This window comes from Eubalaena glacialis, chromosome 1, assembly GCF_028564815.1.
Source record: "Eubalaena glacialis isolate mEubGla1 chromosome 1, mEubGla1.1.hap2.+ XY, whole genome shotgun sequence".
Classification (NCBI taxonomy): Eukaryota; Metazoa; Chordata; class Mammalia; order Artiodactyla; family Balaenidae; genus Eubalaena; species Eubalaena glacialis.
The window spans coordinates 190,130,027-190,148,585 of NC_083716.1; the positions used below are offsets into that span (position 1 = coordinate 190,130,027).

At 37.5% G+C, this 18,559-nt stretch overlaps 1 pseudogene; it reads right to left on the reverse strand.

The window, feature by feature from the left end:
* Positions 1-15,844: 15,844 nt before the first annotated feature.
* Positions 15,845-17,964, reverse strand: LOC133080774 (F-box only protein 5-like; annotated as a pseudogene).
* Between the last annotated feature and the right edge of the window lie 595 nt (positions 17,965-18,559).

The window sequence follows — 18,559 nt, forward strand, 5'->3', positions numbered from 1 at the left end:
TCTCCTTGACTTTCCAAAGTGAAATATTAGTCAGTATATTCCCCTTCTTCCTGGATAATGCAAGGACTTCAGAACTCTTTAATATAGTGCCTGCAAACTCATATGTCTTTTTTTTTTTTCATATGTCATTTTTGTCTTTGTTCTATATATAGTGTGTTTATCCATTCACCTATTGATGACAGTTGGGTTGTTCTCAGTTGTTGATTCTTACAAGTAAAACTGCTATGAACGTGTGTACAAGTCCTTGTGTGAATGTTTTCTTTTGGGTAAATTCCTAGGAGTGGAATGGCTAGATCTCATTGTAGGTTTATATTTAACTTTTTAAGAAACTGCCAAACTGTTTTCCAAAGTTGTAGCATCACATACATTTCCACTATCAGTGTATAAAGTTCCATTTCCTCCGTATCCTTCCCAACACTTGGTATTGTCCGTCTTTTTAACTTTAACCATTCCAATAGGTGTTAGTGGTACCTGAACAAGCTTTAATTTTTTTTTTTTTTGAGGCAACAAGCTTTAATTTTCATTTCCCTAATGACAAATGACATTGATCCTTTTTTCATGGGTTTACTTGCCATGTATATGTTTCCTTTGGTAAAGTGCATCTTCAAATCTTTTACTTTTCTTTTTTTAAAATTTAACTTAAAGTTTTTAAAATTTGAGGTATAGTTGATTTATAATATTATATTAGTTTCAGGTGTACAACATAGTGATCAAAAATTTTTATGGATTATACTCCATTTAAAGTTATTGTAAAATATTGGCTATATTCCCTGTGCTGCACAATATATCCTTGTATCTTATTTATTTTATACATAGTAGTTTGTACCTCTTAATTCCCTATCCCTATCTCCTCCCACCCCCCTTCCCTCTCCCCATTGGTAACTACTAGTTTGTTCTCTATATCTGTGAGTCTGTTGCTTTATTTTAAAAAAATTTATGTTTGTTTTATTTTTTAGATTCCATGTATAAGTGATATAATATAGTATTTGTCTTTCTCTGACTTATTTCACTAAGCATAATGCCCTCCAGATTCATCCACGTTGTTGCATATGATAAAATTTCATTCTTTTTTATGGCTGAGTAGTATTCTATTGTATATATCTATATAGATCTATAGATATCTCTCTATATACCATTATGTGTGTGTTTATACGTATATATATATATATATATACGTATATACACACCACATTTTCTTTATCCATTCATCTGTTAATGGACATTTAGGTTGCTTTCGTATCTTGGCTGTTGTATTAAATAATGCTGCAATGAACATTGGGGTGCATATACCTTTTTGAATTAGTGTTTTCATTTTCTTTGGATATATACCCAGGAGCGGAATTGCTAGATCATATGTTAGCTCTACTTTTAGTATTTTGAGGACCCTCCATACTATTTTCCACAGTGGCTGCACTAATTTACATTCCCAAGAACAGTGTACAAGGGTTTCCTTTTCTTCACATTCTTGCCAACATTTGTTATTTTTGTTCTTTTTGATGATAACCATACTGACAGGTGTGAGGTGATATCTCATTATGGTTTTGATTTGCATTTCTCTGATGATTAGGTCCTTTGTTTTTCCATATGAATTTTAGAATCAATTTAAAATTTCACAAAAAAATTCTGCTGTGATTTTATTTGGAAATATATTGGATCTATAGATTAATATGGAAAGAATTGACATCTTAAAAACATTGGGTCTTTTGTTATTGGTATATTGGCATATTCATTTATTTTGGTCTTTTAAAATGTTTTTCAGCATCTTTTTTTAGTTTTTAGTATACTAGTCTTGCAATCTTTTGTCAGATTTATTTATCCCTTAGTATTTTCTATTTTTTATGTGATTACAATTGGGATTGTCTTTTATGTCAATTTTTGGATGTTTGTTTCTGGCATATAGATACACAATTGATTTATGCATATTGATGTTATATCCTGCAACTTTGCTAAACTCATTTATTCTATTATTGTAGATGGTACTTCATTTTCTTAAGTCAGGGAGTCTGATGGGCCCTGCCCCAGTTCCCCATCTTTGAACCATAGCCTAAACATACTCAAGGCAATTGTAGGGCTCAACTTGTTTGTGTTTTATCCCTAGCAGAGATCACTATTCCTCATTTCCTGATGTCTTGAAAACCATTGTCCAGTGTCTTGAAAACCATTGTTTCACATATTTTGTCCATTTGAGGGGTTGTTTCAGGCAGATAGGTAAATTCAGTCTGGAAGAGGAAAGTTCTGGGAGTTATTCACCTCTGCATTGAGGTGCCCTAGGTAGCCACTGCTCTTCCAGCCTGGATCCCAAGAGGAGGTATTGAATGCATGGAGCAGTATGACCTCAGCCAATCTGCTGATCTGCAGCCTGAATTGCAGTCCTGTGAATGTGTGAAATAGAATGGGTTAATAAAAATTGTTTTCTAAGCTCCCCCACAGAGATTCAGATTCATTGTTCATTGGTATTAAAAACAAACATACAAACAAACACATGAAGGAACAAAAATTTCTCAGTCGAGGGGGTGGGGGAGGGATAGAAGGAAATAAAAAGATTAAAAAAAAATTCCCAGTCAATTTTAATGTGTTCTAGGCTCTATGATAAAACACTATTCAAAGAGAGCAATGTCGATGTGGTTCTTAAGAAGTTACGGGCAGGATACAGGCAATCAGAAGATAGGCCAACATTTCTTTGGGAAAGGTGTTATGAAGAAGGAATAGATGAGACTTTCTGTCTATCTTTCTGAAAACTTGTTTAGTTGAAAGGGGGGAAGAACTTTTATTTTTAAAACTGCCAGCAGTTTATTTTTCCAGTTGTTGTAGAGGTAAAGCTAGAATTCCACGCTTGGGAACAGATTGCTTTGTGTGTGTGTGTATAACTTTATTTAAAAGAAAAAAAAGCGCTTTTATGGGACTCTTGGTTATGTAAAAGTAAAGCTAAGATTCTGATATGGAATGGAAAGATTTAAGACAATGAAGAGGTAAACAACTTTCTATAAAGATGTTTTTCTTTTTTGAAAAAGTGAGCTTATCCTCATCAGATAATAATCTAACCATTGGGGTATGGGAAAGAGACAGGAAATAATTGGAAAACTTATTTTTCTCTCTCCTCCTAGTCCCAGTTTGGCCAAGGCAAGGGATACTGGATTCTGGGTGGGAAGGGACACTCAAAGGCCCTCCTTGGTGGATGAGTAGGCTGGTCTGACTGCAAGGTGGTGTACTGTAGAGGGTTAGACCTTTGAACTCTAGGGGCATTGATGATCAGATTCAGTTTTAAGTTTTCTAAGTTGCTGTTCCTTTGGCTATATTCAACAGTTTGTTGATGTTTTCTTTTAAACACCACAGCCAACTCATCCCTGTATTTTGTTGAACTGAGGAAGTTTTCTCTTTCCAGGTGTGACAGAATTCTAAGGTGTCTCCCAAGATTCCTTCTCCCTGGTGTTCATGCCATGCATAGTGCCTTTCCCTTGAGTGAGGGTGGAACCTAAGCATATTATGGGATATCACTCCCATGATTATGTTATTTCATAAAGCAAAGGAATTTTGCAGATGTAATGTAGGTTCCTAATCAGTTGTCTTTGAGTTAATCAAAAGGGAGGTTACATGGGCAGTCCTGACCTACTGAAGGGAGCCGTTAAAAGAGATAATAAGCAGCAGCAGATACTCTCCTAGTAGCCTTAACCAAGTAAGTTGCCATGTTGTGAGAGAAGGGGGCCATGTGTTAAAAACCTGAGGGCAGCTTCTAGGAACTGAGAGCAGTCTCTGGCCAACAGCTAGCATGAAAACAGGTATCTCAGACATCTGACCAAGAACCAGTGAGCTGGCAAGAGGATATTGATCTTCAAATAAGATGATAGCCTCAGCTAACACCTTAATCACAGCCTGGAGAGATGAGAGCAGAGGAATAGTTGATCTGTACTTGGAATTCTAACCCACAGAAACCGAGAGATAATAAATGGTGTTGTTATAAGCTGTCAAGTTTGTGGTACTCTGTTAAGCAGCAATAGAAAACTAATACACCAGTAGAGAGCCAAGTAGCATGGGAAAGCAGCAGCCTCCAGAAGCAGATATGCAGCAACAAAGGGTAAGGAGTGATGACCTGGGGAAAGAACACAGGCTGAAGAGAGAAGCAGCAATTGGAACAGGTTTGTGGGATGTTTTTGTGGAGACTCATACAAATATTTAAGAAACCCAAGTAGATTTTGTGTTTTATGCAATTATATCAGAGAGAGAATCAGACTTATTTGTTTATTGAGGAAAAGTTTGGTATCTGATTTTTGGAGAACTTGATGATTTCCATGTCATATTTTATGTGCCTGGCATTATACTTAGAGCTGGATATTCACTGGTGAGCAAGACAGACAATTTTTCTGCCCTCCTAGACTCACAAAGTAATGGAGAACACAGTTTATTAACTAAGCATTTACAATAGACCATAAGTGCGGTGATGGAAAAAGGGCAGGATGGTATAGGAGCACGTAGCAGTGGCACAGAATTTAGGGATCCAAGGACCCTTCCTAGAAGAGTAGATACATCACCTGATCCTTACAGAGGAACTGGAGATGGCCAGGTGAACTGGGGATGGTGGCACTGTCTCCTTGAAAGAAGAAATAGCATGGCCAAAAATAGAGAAACAAGGGGCAGCATCACTTTTGAGGAACTGAAGGTGGTTCAATACTGTATGGTGGGAGTAGAGAGCAAGGGGAGGGAGGGTGGAGTGGCTAGAGGCTGGCGAGATAAGCTGGACGTAGGTCATGGATATTGTGATAAACCTTATCAAAGGGTTTAACTTTTTACTGACAGCAAGGGAAGCCACTGAAGAATTTTAAGTGATGATGGGCATAAAACATCCTGTAATTAAAAAAATATATCATTTGGATTGTAATGCCGAGAATGAATTGGAGCAGGACACGGCTAGAGGTAAGAGGACTAAAAATGATGAGTTTCTAAAGTCCTTTCAAGGTAAAGCTAAGAAAAAACAAAATAGAGCATACTGTCATGGCAGTGATTCAGTACTGATTTTTATTTTAAGGTAACTTTTAGAGTAGACAACTCTCTGTCTTAGTTGGTTCAAGCATTTTGATACTGCCTCCTACCCAAGATCAAGTTGTGGCTGATGCCTTCCTCAGTAGCTTTTAAGCACATGTTCTCTTCCTAGTATAATTAAGGAGGTCCTTCTATGTATGACAATGGATGGTGTATGACTTCTTCAGGAGTTTGGTCCTGACTTGTCTTGTCTTGATATGGAGCCAGAATTCCAGTTGCAGTATATTCTGAAATGCACTACTTTTATTTAGGACTAGCTCATTAGAAGCAAAGGAGAGCAAAGGGCCACCCTGCTGTTACTTTGTGAGCATCCATCCTCTTTCTCACCAACAGTGTAGAGTAATGCTTACTCTCAAACCTTTGGAACTCTTAAATCATTTTTATTCTTCAGAGTGTTCCAAGTGGAAAACAGACACTGTCCAGTCCCATCAGTCGTAATACGGATGAAGAATCAGGGTTTGTTAGGGAAAACACAGGTATAATTTTATTTTAAAAGTTACTATAACAAAAATTACATTAACAAATACATAATTCAACTTCAAGGCAGAAGGCTGGATTAGAACTGGAACGCCAAAATGTATCTGAATTGAAAAAAAGTTTTGATTTATTAAAAGTAATTGATTGGAGTGATCCAGGAGAAAGATTTTGAAGCTGAGTTGACACTCCTTGGGAAAGATGGTTGTGAGCAATTAGTTATGTATGCCTGAGCTATATTCTTTCTTCAGCAACCTTCTAGATCTGAACTCTATGCTCTCTATGTGGATAAGAACAGATCTATGCAACTGAGACAAAGTTGAGGGTTGCATGATTTGTATTACTCAAGGCAAAAATTCCACTTTTTTCAAATTCATAGTGTTTACACTTGTACAATTGGAGAATAATTTCTTACTGGAGCAGGAAGGTCCTGGTCAGGAGAAATTTGCTGATGTCACTTACATAAAATGTTGATGAATCATAAGAGTCCAGTGTTAAGTACATAGGACTTGCCTTATACATATCCTGATTGTGTCATTGTGAGTCTAATCCTTATCATTTGACTTAGATGAGATTATTCTAGGAATTCCATATTAAACCGGAATATATATGTTTTCACTTTACCAGAGAGTCTTACGTTGGGAAAGATAGCAAAGAACCATTTTGTAGCAAAGAATCATTCTGTATACCAACATGTAGGCTAGGACTAACTCATGGTCTCTTCTGATTCAGGGTTTTTAGCTATGCTCTTTTCCCTGCTTGGGATGCCCTTGAACTTATTTGGATTCCCTCCTCCCTATTTTCCTTCCTCCTTCCTTTCCTCCTGTCTTCCCTTTTACAGTTGTTCAAAGGTGATTTCCTCAGAGAGACCATCTCTCACCTTGAAGACTAGATCAGGTCTTCCTGCTCACATTTTCATTGCTCTATTTACTGTTCTTTCATAACACTTAACTGTAGTTTGTAATCATATTCTTTTGTGATTATTTGGTTAAGGTCTGTCTTCCCCACCAAACTGTAACTGTCATGAGATTGAGTTTATGTTTGGTTTGCTTATACTTTATGCTCGGAGCTCAGGCACATCTATATGGCTCGAACAGAGGAGGAACTCAATAAATATTGAGTAAATAAAAATTATACATAATTTCAATATAGTAAAACAAGGGCAAATAAAGGTTATACCAATAATAGAGAAGTCTTTACCAGGGATTTAAAATTTGAGCTATCTTCAGGGACGCGTACAAGCTAACTGTGGGAGGGAGAGGAGGAGCAGTCTGTAAAGCAAGACCTGCACGTTGGCAGAGACACAATGTGTAGCAGAAGAAGAGGAGCAGTAGTTGTGTGTCTGACGTACTGAGGGCATCAGGAGGGACGAGGCGGGAGTGGCCTGCAGGTCCATTAATGAAGGCCTTGTGATTCCCTTGTTTCGGTATTATCTTCCAGAAGGTTATGGGGAATGGTTGACGAATTTTAAGCAGAGCCTATATGATCACATTTTTGCTTTAGAAAATTCATGGATTTGAAGGAATGAGCCTGGCATCTGGCACCACAGTTAGAAAAATATTGCAGCCTTTCAGGCCAGAGATGAAAACAGCATTAACTAAAAACATGAAGTGGAACTAGAGAAAAGGAGGTAAAATTGAGAAATATTTCACAGGCACAATCTACAGGATGTGGTGGCTGATGGGATGGAAATGGGGAACTGTGCGCAACAGACACACACTATCGAGGGGGCAGCCTGCCCTGGGTTCAGCCCACCCTGGGTTCAGCCCTGAGGAGGGAGGTGGGTAGGTGTTAGGAAAAGCCGGGCAGGGGAGGGTTAGGACACTGCATTGGTATCCTTTTACATTCCATAAATGCTTATCACTCCTTTTTCTTTATTTTCATGTGGCTTTGAAGCATGAAAGAAAAGTCACAAAATTAAGCAAGGAAGGTTTTTGATTGGGAGTAAAGCACTAAAAATAAATTTTACTTAGGCCTTTTAACTTTTTTTTTTTTTAAATTATTTGTTTATTTATTTATTTATGGCTGTGTTGGGTCTTCGTTTCTGTGCGAGGGCTTTCTCTAGTTGTGGCAAGCGGGGGCCATTCTTCATCGCAGTGCGCGGGCCTCTCACTATCACGGCCTCTCTTGTTGCAGAGCACAGGCTCCAGACGCGCAGGCTCAGTAATTGTGGCTCACGGGCCCAGCTGCTCCGCGGCATGTGGGATCTTCCCAGACCAGGGCTCGAACCCGTGTCCCCTGCATTAGCAGGCAGATTCTCAACCACTGCGCCACCAGGGAAGCCCTAGGCCTTTTAATTTTGACCAGGGCTTTTCCATTGTCGGGGAAGAATATTTAATCAGAGATACAGGCAGTTTCTCTGGCTGTGGTTTTCTCTGACTATAAATTCTCTGAGGAGAATGAATAAATTATGGAAAATAATTGAGATGTGAGGTTATATGCTAAGTTGCATAAAAGGCTGAGAGGCCATAGTAGGATGGATGGGAATGATGTGTTCTTGACTTTGGCACATGTATTTGTATTAGAACAACATGTCATTCTAAGTATTGAGAACTTGGTGGATGATTTATTGTATTTTAAATATCACATGAGACCTAAAATAGTGCTAAGAGACTCTATAAATGATTGACTTTTGTTTTATCTCTGTTCATGGAAGAATGGATAAATATCATGATTCCAATTTGAAATAAGAGGTACAACAAATTGACTAAATTTGTCGATTCCAAAGTCTGCAGAGAGTCCTAGTCCTAGGAATGTAAAAGTTAAGCAGATTTTGGATCTGACAGGGTAACTGCAATTTCTTCCCTTGTGCTACAGGCACAGCATGTACCTTCTAATAGCCGTCCTTCATTTCTGATTCAAATCCTTCAAATTGATATAAAAGCATTTAATGGGCTTTTAAAGGAGTATCCCCCTTAAAACAAGCTCTCTAATGAGTAACAAAGCTAGCTTACTATTTAAAAGAAAGCAGATTTTCCCGAGACTCGAAAGACCTGAATTATTTCCTCAGCTCTCCAGGGACAAGGAATATAAAACCTTGTGCTCTCTCTCTGAGCTTTGTATGTCATTACCGGTGTACAAAATCTGGTTAATCATCCTCCCACTGGCATCCCTTGTGGGAAGGTTGTGCAGACAGATGTTATCATATCTGAAAAATGCTGTAAAAGAAAATCTCTTCATGAATATAAAGGAGTAATGCTGCTGCCTTGGCCCTAAATGCTCTAATTTCATACTGTTGGATACAATATGATTTCAGAACATTATTTCTCCAGTGCTTGAAAACATCTTTCTCAAGATTTCAAGCAAGGGAGACTTGTTCCTGAAATGGTTTTATGAGTGTAGGTGTCATGGCACCCTCTGCAAAGAGGTGAAGGCGTGCTGATGTTGAAGCAGTCATTGCGCTTTAGAGTGAGAAGGCTGTGCTGGTGCCTGCCCAAGTATCTGGCACTTAGAAGCAAGAATTTACGTCTACTACCAGAGCAGATGCTGACTGACTCTGCCCATAATGATGCATCCATAAACCAGCTGTGCTCAGCTTTGAGCTAAGCCATCTGACTGTTTAAGCATCCCTGTCTTGAATTTATATCCAAGGAATATCAAACCTTTAGGACAATGACAAATTGAAGTGGACCTTCTTGGGATTAACTGATGCTGGCTTGTCAGGCGGCTATAAGCATTGTTGTAAAAGGTTGGCAATAATTAGTCCTTCTAATGGTAAGTGAAAGCCATTAATTGGATACTGAGATGTGATTGGGATGAAATGTCAAGGGGAAAGTGAGAAATTCAAGGTTGTTGGTCTGCCTAGTCTTATTTTAAAAGAGACATATGCTGGAAAGATCTGTGGTTTAGCATTCTGGATTTGGCATTAAAGAGGAGTTTCAGGGCTTGATAGTTTTAGCCATGGTCCCCAAACTATATCAAATTTAATTACCTCCTTTTCTTGGCTGGACTAAGAGAGATACTTGAACGAATAGAAACTTGCTCTGGGGAACATTAAAGTTATAGTTATTTAAGTTTATTGGAATATGAATCATCGAACAAAATTGAGAAAAGAAAATTTTAGCATGGTATACATTAGATTAAAAAGCAAATACAAGTAATTATTATTGTTATTATTATTATTTGTATATTTAGCCTAATGTGTAAGAAATTTAAAATGGCACTTCTATCTTTAAAATCAGTGGATAAAGTGTTCTAGCGTTTTTTTTTTTTTTAATTTATTTATTTATTTTTGGCTGCATTGGGTCTTTGCTGCTGCGCGCGGGCTTTTCTCTAGTTGGGGCAAGCCGCGGCTACTCTTTGTTGCGGTGCGCGGGCTTCTCATTGCGGTGGCTTCTCTTGTTGCAGAGCACGGGCTCTAGGCATGTGGGCTTTGGTAGTTGTGGCACGCGGGGCTCAGTAGTTGTGGCTCGCGGGCTCTAGAGCGCAGGCTCAGTAGTTGTGGCGCACGGGCTTAGTTGCTCCGCGGCATGTGGGATCTTCCCGGACCAGGGCTCGAACCCATGTCCCCTGCATTGGCAGGCTGATTCTTAACCACTGCGCCACCAGGGAAGCCCTGTTCTAGCGTTTTTGATGGGCTGTTTATTAAATTGATATAGCTAGTTAGCCTCACAACACTCCAAGTATCATACATGTCCATTAAGGTCATCTTCAAACTACTGCACTTATTTCTAACTAATGGCACATTCACAGATCTTTCATTATGGGGAAGCTGTTACAATATGAAAATAGAATTATTTTTTTACTTTAATAGCAAACACTGAGAGGTTGCATTCTTATGCCTATAGTACTGCTTAAGTTGGTTGTGATAAGAGAGAAAGTTTTTTCATTTGTACCTGATTTTATAGCACCATTAGTATTATGTTACATTTGGGTACAGAGCAGTGATTCTTGGGTGCTGCAGGGAAAAAAGTCACTAATAAAGTGTTCAATGATGGTGTCAGAGATTACTAAGTAACCAAAAGCAAATTATTAATTTTTCTTTCTAGAAATTCAGGGCTCAGGAGGACCACCAAACAGATAAAGAACTCATGGCAATCTTTGAGTGGGTGATGGAGATACAGACTGATGCCCTAAATCATCCTCTCTTCCTGTACAGGGAAAATTCCCCTCGCATAGACTGGTGAAAAGATGGAGGTCTCTGGGATGAAGAGAGCTGGATTTCTGCTTCAGCTCTACCTTTCACAGCTGCTCCCCTGGATAAGTGATTTTGTTTTCTGTAAAATAAGGCTAGTCTTACCTTTCTCACAAGGTCATTGTAAACATTGATTAAGGCAGCTTTTTATGGATTAAGACAGTCAGTATAGATCTGACATATAGTATTTGTTAAATAAATGAGGCTTCCTTTCTCTTTCATTTCCCCTTCCAGCTTTAGTATGTAAGGGCCTTCTTCAACCCAACTCCCTCCTCCTATCCCCAAGTGTGGTTGTCAGTTGCTTGGTCATGAGCTCTTTTTGAGTTATTTTTGAGCCCAGGCTTAGTGACATTGAGCTGGGCTCCGAGATTGGCCTTTTTAAAATTGAAAATAATTTTTTTAGTTTTTCTATAATTTGTTCTGTTATAGACCCAAAATGTACTAGTTATGTAATTATTACAGTGATTATACAGTTGGGTTTGTTTTTTCCCCAAATACCAGACCCAAAGTTACAGAGGACTTTGTTTTAGGTTTGACAGGCCTCCTATAGCCAATAGCCAATTAAATGGCAGATGAACAGCATGAAAACATGATGACATAGATCTTTCTCAAACTAGCTTCTTAAGATAATACTCACAACGGTTCATTCACATTAATAGTTTGTGTTCCTTGGTCTAGAATAGTTCCAACCACGACATTAATAACAAAATCAGAGTCCATTTCTACAAAGGAACAAGATTAGAATGACATTCCTCTGTGAATTCTGATAGTTGCACTTTGCATAAGCTGGTTTTAGTTCTTTGGTTGATTAACATTTATAGCAAAATTATTTCAGAGTAATTTTTTTCTGTGAATAAATCTAAGTGTGAGTTGGTTTATAGTAGTATTTTAATGTAGTAGATACGCAAATGGTTGTAGATCAAAGCTAGTCTAAGTAATATTGGAAAGAATATTTTTTATAAATAAACCTGAATGCTAAATTCTGGTATATTTCTAATTGGATATTGTGGCGACATTTGAGTTTTGGAAAGTTTCTGAAGAGTTGAAGTTACTTGATAAATTAACTTTCAGAGGTCAAGATATGAGATCAATATTCTGGAAGTTCCATAAAAAGAACTTTATATCAATAAATAATGTTTCAGTATTTTTACTTCAACTTTTTTTTTTTTTAATTTATTTTTATATATATATATTTTTTGGCCGTGTTGGGTCTTCGTTTCTGTGCGAGAGCTTTCTCTAGTTGCGGCAAGTGGGGGCCACTCTTCATCGCGGTGCGCGGGCCTCTTCACTATCGCGGCCTCTCTTGTTGCAGAGCACAGGCTCCAGACGCGCAGGCTCAGTAGTTATGGCTCACGGACCTAGTTGCTCCACGCATGTGGGATCTTTCCCAGACCAGGGCTCGAACCCGTGTCCCCTGCATTAGCAGGCAGATTCTCAACCACTGCGCCACCAGGGAAACCCTTTACTTCAACTTTTGCTGTCTTTTGCAGGCTGGAAGCTAGCAATTCTAAAATAACACATTTTAGCCTATACCAGCAGTTATTATCTTTGCTTTGGCAATAAATACCTTCCTAAATGTCTATATTATATTTACTGAAAACTCAACAAATGGTATCCTGGAAGGGAGAATTTTCAGGATGCTATTGTGGGTCACAGCATGAGATTTTATATTATTACATAGTACCATGTAAAGACTTTCTCCTGAGAAGGAAGGAGCAGTAATTACTTCATTAGTTGCATAAGAGAGTCATAGGTCTGAAGCATAAATTGATTCTGATTCACCAAGGATATTATTAAGCTGTCAAAATCTGTCAATATGGAGTGTGACAACATCATGTAAAATACCATTAAAGGGTCATTAACAAGGTCTTCAAGCTCATGCTTAGCATTTTCTCTGAGTTCCTAATGGAACTTTTCTCAAAACAGGATTTAAGTCAGCTGTCTCATAAACTTTAATGCTGTTAAAAGTTTGCTATTGTAAAAAAGTGTGTCTTTTTTTGAGTTTTTTAGTCCCTATGTCAGCCAAAATGGAACAGCAGTTAAGTACCAACCACAGAAGTTTTCAAATCTTGAGATTTACACCCATTATTTTTAAAATCTGGTAAGCTCTGAAGATGGGCTGCAGTTGGTATACTGGTTTGTATGTAGAGACTTAAAACATTCCTTTGCCAACAACAGTCATTGAATTTTTGCCATTACTTTGATAGATTTTTTTTCTGTAGCAGAAAAGGAAGTACAGTTTGTAATGAAAATTTATTTTTTTTCATTACACTGTCAATTACTGAGATCTGTGGTATTTGCAAATGAGTGTCCAACAAGAAAGTTAGCGCAATATTTTTTTCCTTTCTGTAGAAATATCTGACAACCACAGAAAAAAGAAGTGAGTCATTACCATTTTTCTTACTGCCATGAATATAACTCAAAATGCCAAATTGATTGAGTCTCAGCATTGTAGGTGATGGCAGCTATGATGCAAATAACTTAGTTCTTCATTTAAATGGCAGACAGATAGAGATTAGAGCTATTCTATCATTTTAATGAACACTAAGAAAAAGTTATCTATGATGCATGGAATAATAAGTCGCATTCTTTGAAAACGATAATAATAGTTGGAGCTGTCGAAAAACTTTATGAAACTTTGAATAACTAAACAAAATTTCATATACTTGTTCCTAGCATTTAAAAAAATATAACTAAGATATAGATTGGAAAAAAAATAAACACCTGATGAGAATACATTGACCTGGGATGATCCAGATGGAATAGGCCCAGATATAATTTATTTGATAAGATTCTGGGAGTTGAGACCATATTCACCTGATAGAAGGAGAAATTGGGAGGATATATACAATTGTCAAGTAAGGATTAATTATGAGTGCTGAGTCAAATAAAAGAGTGGAAATTGTATGATAACCTTGAAAATCAGAGTGAGCTGAGCTGGGAAGGTAAGAGAGCTGTATACAAGAGTATAGGAGGAGATTTAAAGCAACTAATAAGATATTATATAATGGCATAAAAATTTAGGTGTGATTTAATTTTTGAACATAAAAACAGAGCATGATTCCTATCCTGAATGGTATCTAATAAGAAATTAATTAATTGATTTAACAAGACTGTACTGGTGTCATGACCACTGATGTTTAATTAGAAGCTGATTGCTGATTATGCCAATTTCATACCTGGGAAGTTTCCAAGGGGATGCTCATACCTTTTGAAACTTATTTTCACTTTGAGAGTGATAATAATTATTTGCTGGCAGACTAAAAACAAACTGGACTAATAAAATAAAAATCTCTCTCTGCTCTGAGAAGAAATGAGAGATCTTTAGCACTGAATGTTTATCATTAGGGGCTAAGGTAGCCCATGTAAAATTTGAGAGGAGGCGTTACCAAAACTTTTTCATGTGCTGTTGATTATTAAGAGAAGGGCTTGCCTTGGCTGATCACATGCTGCGGGGATGATATTAAAACTATTCAACAACTTGTGCAATATGCTTACCAACAACTAGAGTAATGCCCACTGTAGACAACCACTGTGGTACACTGATGCTTCCAGACTGAAAATCAGTTCCTCATGGCTGGCCCAGTATGTTTTAGGGTGTGGTCTGGACCAAACATAGGCTCCATTCTAGGTGAGTGAATATAAATTAAATGTTGGTTTCCTATCCCTAAAAAGGTGAACATCACTGAACATCATACCTACATTAAGACAACACCATGTCCACCTGCTTACTAGTGTCTGAAAGTGCTTGAATGTGTGATAATTTCTGAGATGATGCTTATGAGGCAACATAAAAGACAGTGGCTAGCACAGAGCCTGCTTAATATCACTTAACATCACTTGTTTTCATGCAATAAACAGGAGTGTAGGCAATATGCTCCATTTTGTCAATTAAATTATTTTGTTAGTTGGATTATTTTCGCCAAAATTTTAAACATGTAACAAGTCAAATCAAGTAAAAATGAAATCTATCATGAATTTGTACCTTCCTGTTTTTAAACTAGTAAACTTGAGAAGATGTCATTCTTATTTTGTATCAGTAAAAGAAGGGATATTTGTATATATAGTTTATTTGGGTTAATAATATTTCAAAAATAAAACTTAAAAAATTTTGAGGATTGGGAATAAGAAGCAGTTTCTCATGGAAAGGAGGAGGGAAAGAAGAAAATAACAATAGACAACATCCATGAAACTAATGGACCTGAAAGATGGTAATTATTATGGAGAAAAAGTTTGAGTTCTCAAAAGTCAGAGTTTTGGAAAACGATATCTACAGAGTATCTGGGATTTATTCCTTTGAACCAATGATTCAACTTGTCAAATTATCTGTTTTGAACTCCATTAAGGTCTCTCAGAAATATTCTTATAGGTTATTACAGACTGTTTTAGAGAGTTTCTCTCCTTTAAATTTCTTTCTCTTGACTTCCAAAATGTTCGGCACTTTTTAAACTCATTACACACTTGTGGTCACTGACCTATTTATTGCCCAGGCACGATGTGCTTTGGCCGCCACAGACACTGTTCACTCTGGGGACCTTGAGGGATCCAGAGGTATGACAAAGGCCCACAGGGGCCGATGTGGCAGGGGCAGTTCAGGGAGCATGTGTGGTTTACATCATCCGATTAAGAACGTACATTTCTTGTTATAAATAGAATGATGAGACATTTCATTTGTGTAGTAAATCACAGTTTCAAATGAGCTAGTTCAGATGTCACCTTTGTGAAGGCTTTATTTTTTCATTCTTTAGGTTACTCCAATAATTTACGCATACCATTTTAATGGTATTTTTTTTCCATTTTACTCTATTCATATGTATCTTCTCCACTGGGCTATAGTAAAAGGGCACAAGACATCTTTTAGTCATTTTTATATCTCCATATCTAGTATGGTACTTGGTATAGTGGTACCTTATAACATTTTGTTTGTTGTTTCTTTTGTGTGTTTTGAATAATGAACATAAGCTTTGCAATAGATAGAGCTGTTTTTCATAGGCTGTCTTGCCCACTTAAACATTAATGATTGTGACCACCTAGAGGGGTGGGATAGGGAGGGTGGGAGGGAGATGCAAGAGGGAGGAGATATGGGGATATATGTATACGTATAGCTGATTCACTTTGTTATACAGCAGAAACTAACACAACAATGTAAAGCGATTATACTCCAATAAAGATGTTAAAAAAATACAAAACATTAATGAAACTTCACATTTCTTTTTTTTTTATGGCAATTCTTTGTATTGCTTTATTGTACAATTGCAATGCCCCCTTATCATCTTCTCGAATCTTCTTCCAAGTTGTGCTCACTTTAGACACACTGGAAAAGTAAATGATTCTAAAGCAAACAATTAAAGCACCACAAAGAGCTAAGATGAATATATTACAGAAACATTAACAGTGCAAAAAAGAAATTTCTATTAGCAGTGCTTCTCAAACCTGGCTATACATTAGAATTGCCTGAGGCATGCACTTAAGATTTAAGGATGGCCCATGCCTAGTCACTTGGGTTTAACTGATCTAAAATGGGGGCCAGGACTCTGTATTTTTTTTAAAAGCTCACCGTTAAGTAATTCTAAGTGGATCCAGGCTTAAGAACCACTACACTTCGTACTTCATTTTTTCACAATATCCACAAATATCAAATAAGAAGCCCCATTGTATATATGGCACCATCTTGGTTATTTATTAACATTAGACAAATTTCAAAGAACTTGAGGACACACTGCTATTAGTAGAAATCAATTTAAAAAATTCATTTTGTTAACAAAAATGTTGTGATGTTGATTATGTCTCAAGAAGCTGGCCAGTAATAAAAATCAATACTTACTTATGTCTGTTTTGCTTCAGCTATATTTCATGGACCAGTGTAAAGTAACACAAAGAGTAGCTCTAAAAAATTTTTCAAAAAGCCGAAAATGAACCCAGTTGAGTTGGAGGCAATCTAATTCAATAGATTAGATAATCATCTTAATTCTCAGTTACCTCATCCTAACAGGTTTTCTTTGGTGGAATGAGAAAGGGGAGTCAGTATAAGGTTTCTAAGAGACAGTAATAATCAGACCCATTTGTGGGTTTCTGTATTTTCATCACTGTCAAATTTACTGTCAAATTTGAAAATGGCCTAACAAAACCAGAAATTATTTTATACTTTCAAGTGTGACAAAAATCATAATGCCTATAGGACCTGTGCACCAGACCTAGGCTGTTGTTTTATAGTTAAGACTAAAAGATGTAGCTTACCTATGAACAATTTCAGAACCAAAGGAACAAAGATCCCAATCTAACAGAAATAGTTTTCTAATAGCATAGATGTGAAATTTGAAATAACTGGATTAAATGCATACTCTAAAAATTATCTTTCTTTCCTCTTAGTGACACATAGGTAGTAAAATGCCAGCAACCAGACAAAAGTCATCACCTCAATTAAACAATAGTGCAAGACTACCCTACTATGTCTTTGCATGAGCTGGTGGTGCTGAGCCACCTAACAAAAATGTTCATGGGTTACACTAATGAACTCAAAACAACAATACTTACTTGATTAAGTCCATATCACTGAGCTGTGTTAAAATATTTGCTAAGGGATGTCTGAGTCCCCTTCGAAAGAGTTCACTGAGAATATCTACACACTTTAGGCCTGTTTTCCTGCCAATTATATTCCGTAGTCTAAAATTTCCATTGGATATAAATTCCCTCAGCTTCTCCCAATCTATTTTAGGATTTTGTTTACAATTTTTTTTTACCTTTGAACAAACCACTTTTTCAGAATGAAGAGCCGGCAGCAAGTTTTTGTTGGGATCTTGGTCTGCGCTTTGCGTCCATAGCGGGCAAGATTGTGGACTGTCACTGAAATTTTCCACCAGGGGAAGGCTACTGTCTTCATGTTCATCGAGGCCACTTTGTTGGGAAAATGAAGAGTAGCCACTGTCTTCATAAGGTCCACTGGTCTCTAGTTCTTCTATGTCATTTGAACTGTTAAGTGTCGTACATGTTGATTTTCCTTATTATGCCAGGGTTTGCTTTCAGTTTCAAGTTCTCCGATCCTGGGGCTCACAATCGGTGACCCAAAATCTGATAACCTTTCATAGTCTTTAATGCAGTCTATATAAGAACCTTCCAAATATGCAGTAGTGTAGGAACCTTGTCTTCTGTCATCAGGCTTTACCAGTTTAATTCCAGAATGAACGTGGTAATAGTTAAAATCCCACTTCATTTTGACGGAGAGAGTGGGACTTTCTTCTTTACAACCATCCGAGGGGCGAGGGCGCCCTAGCTGCAGTGGCAGGAACCGGAGGGCGCCGTGGGGAGCAGCTGCAGGGGCGCCGGCTCACACCAGGGCAAGTGGGGTCCGCCTCAGGTGAGGGAGCTGCACCCGCGGCAGAGAAGCAGGCCACCCACTTCTCAGAGCTCTGGAGACTTCACATTTCTGATTTTGATTATTAGTTGGGTAATCAAAATATAACCATGTCATGTTCTAAGGTCAGTCTTTCTGTTTTTAATTGTATGCTTTCCTTAATTTGTGCTCATTTCTAAGTTTTTGAACTGTGTTTTTATGTTTATTCTTTTAAAATTTTCATTGTGTTTTCTTTTTATTAAGAATATAACCCCAATAACTCTTGTTTATTCCCCCAGATACAGAAATATGTGATGGTTATGTTCTAGTTTGTTGAAATTTTTAGTTAGTTAAAATTAGATTCTGGTGAAACTATTAATTGACATGGGGTAGAACTAGCATGTTGGAAATTGGGGTGTCTAATGCCTGCGTTGAGTACAAACCTTGATTTTTTTAAGCATAGAAGCAGCCTAAGGATGTGCCTCAGACACAGGAAGACTTTGGGCTTTATCACCCGGCTAGACTCACAATAGGGAGGGTGTTGGTGCCCCAGGGTGAGTACTAAGTCAGTCTAATGGCTACCCCTC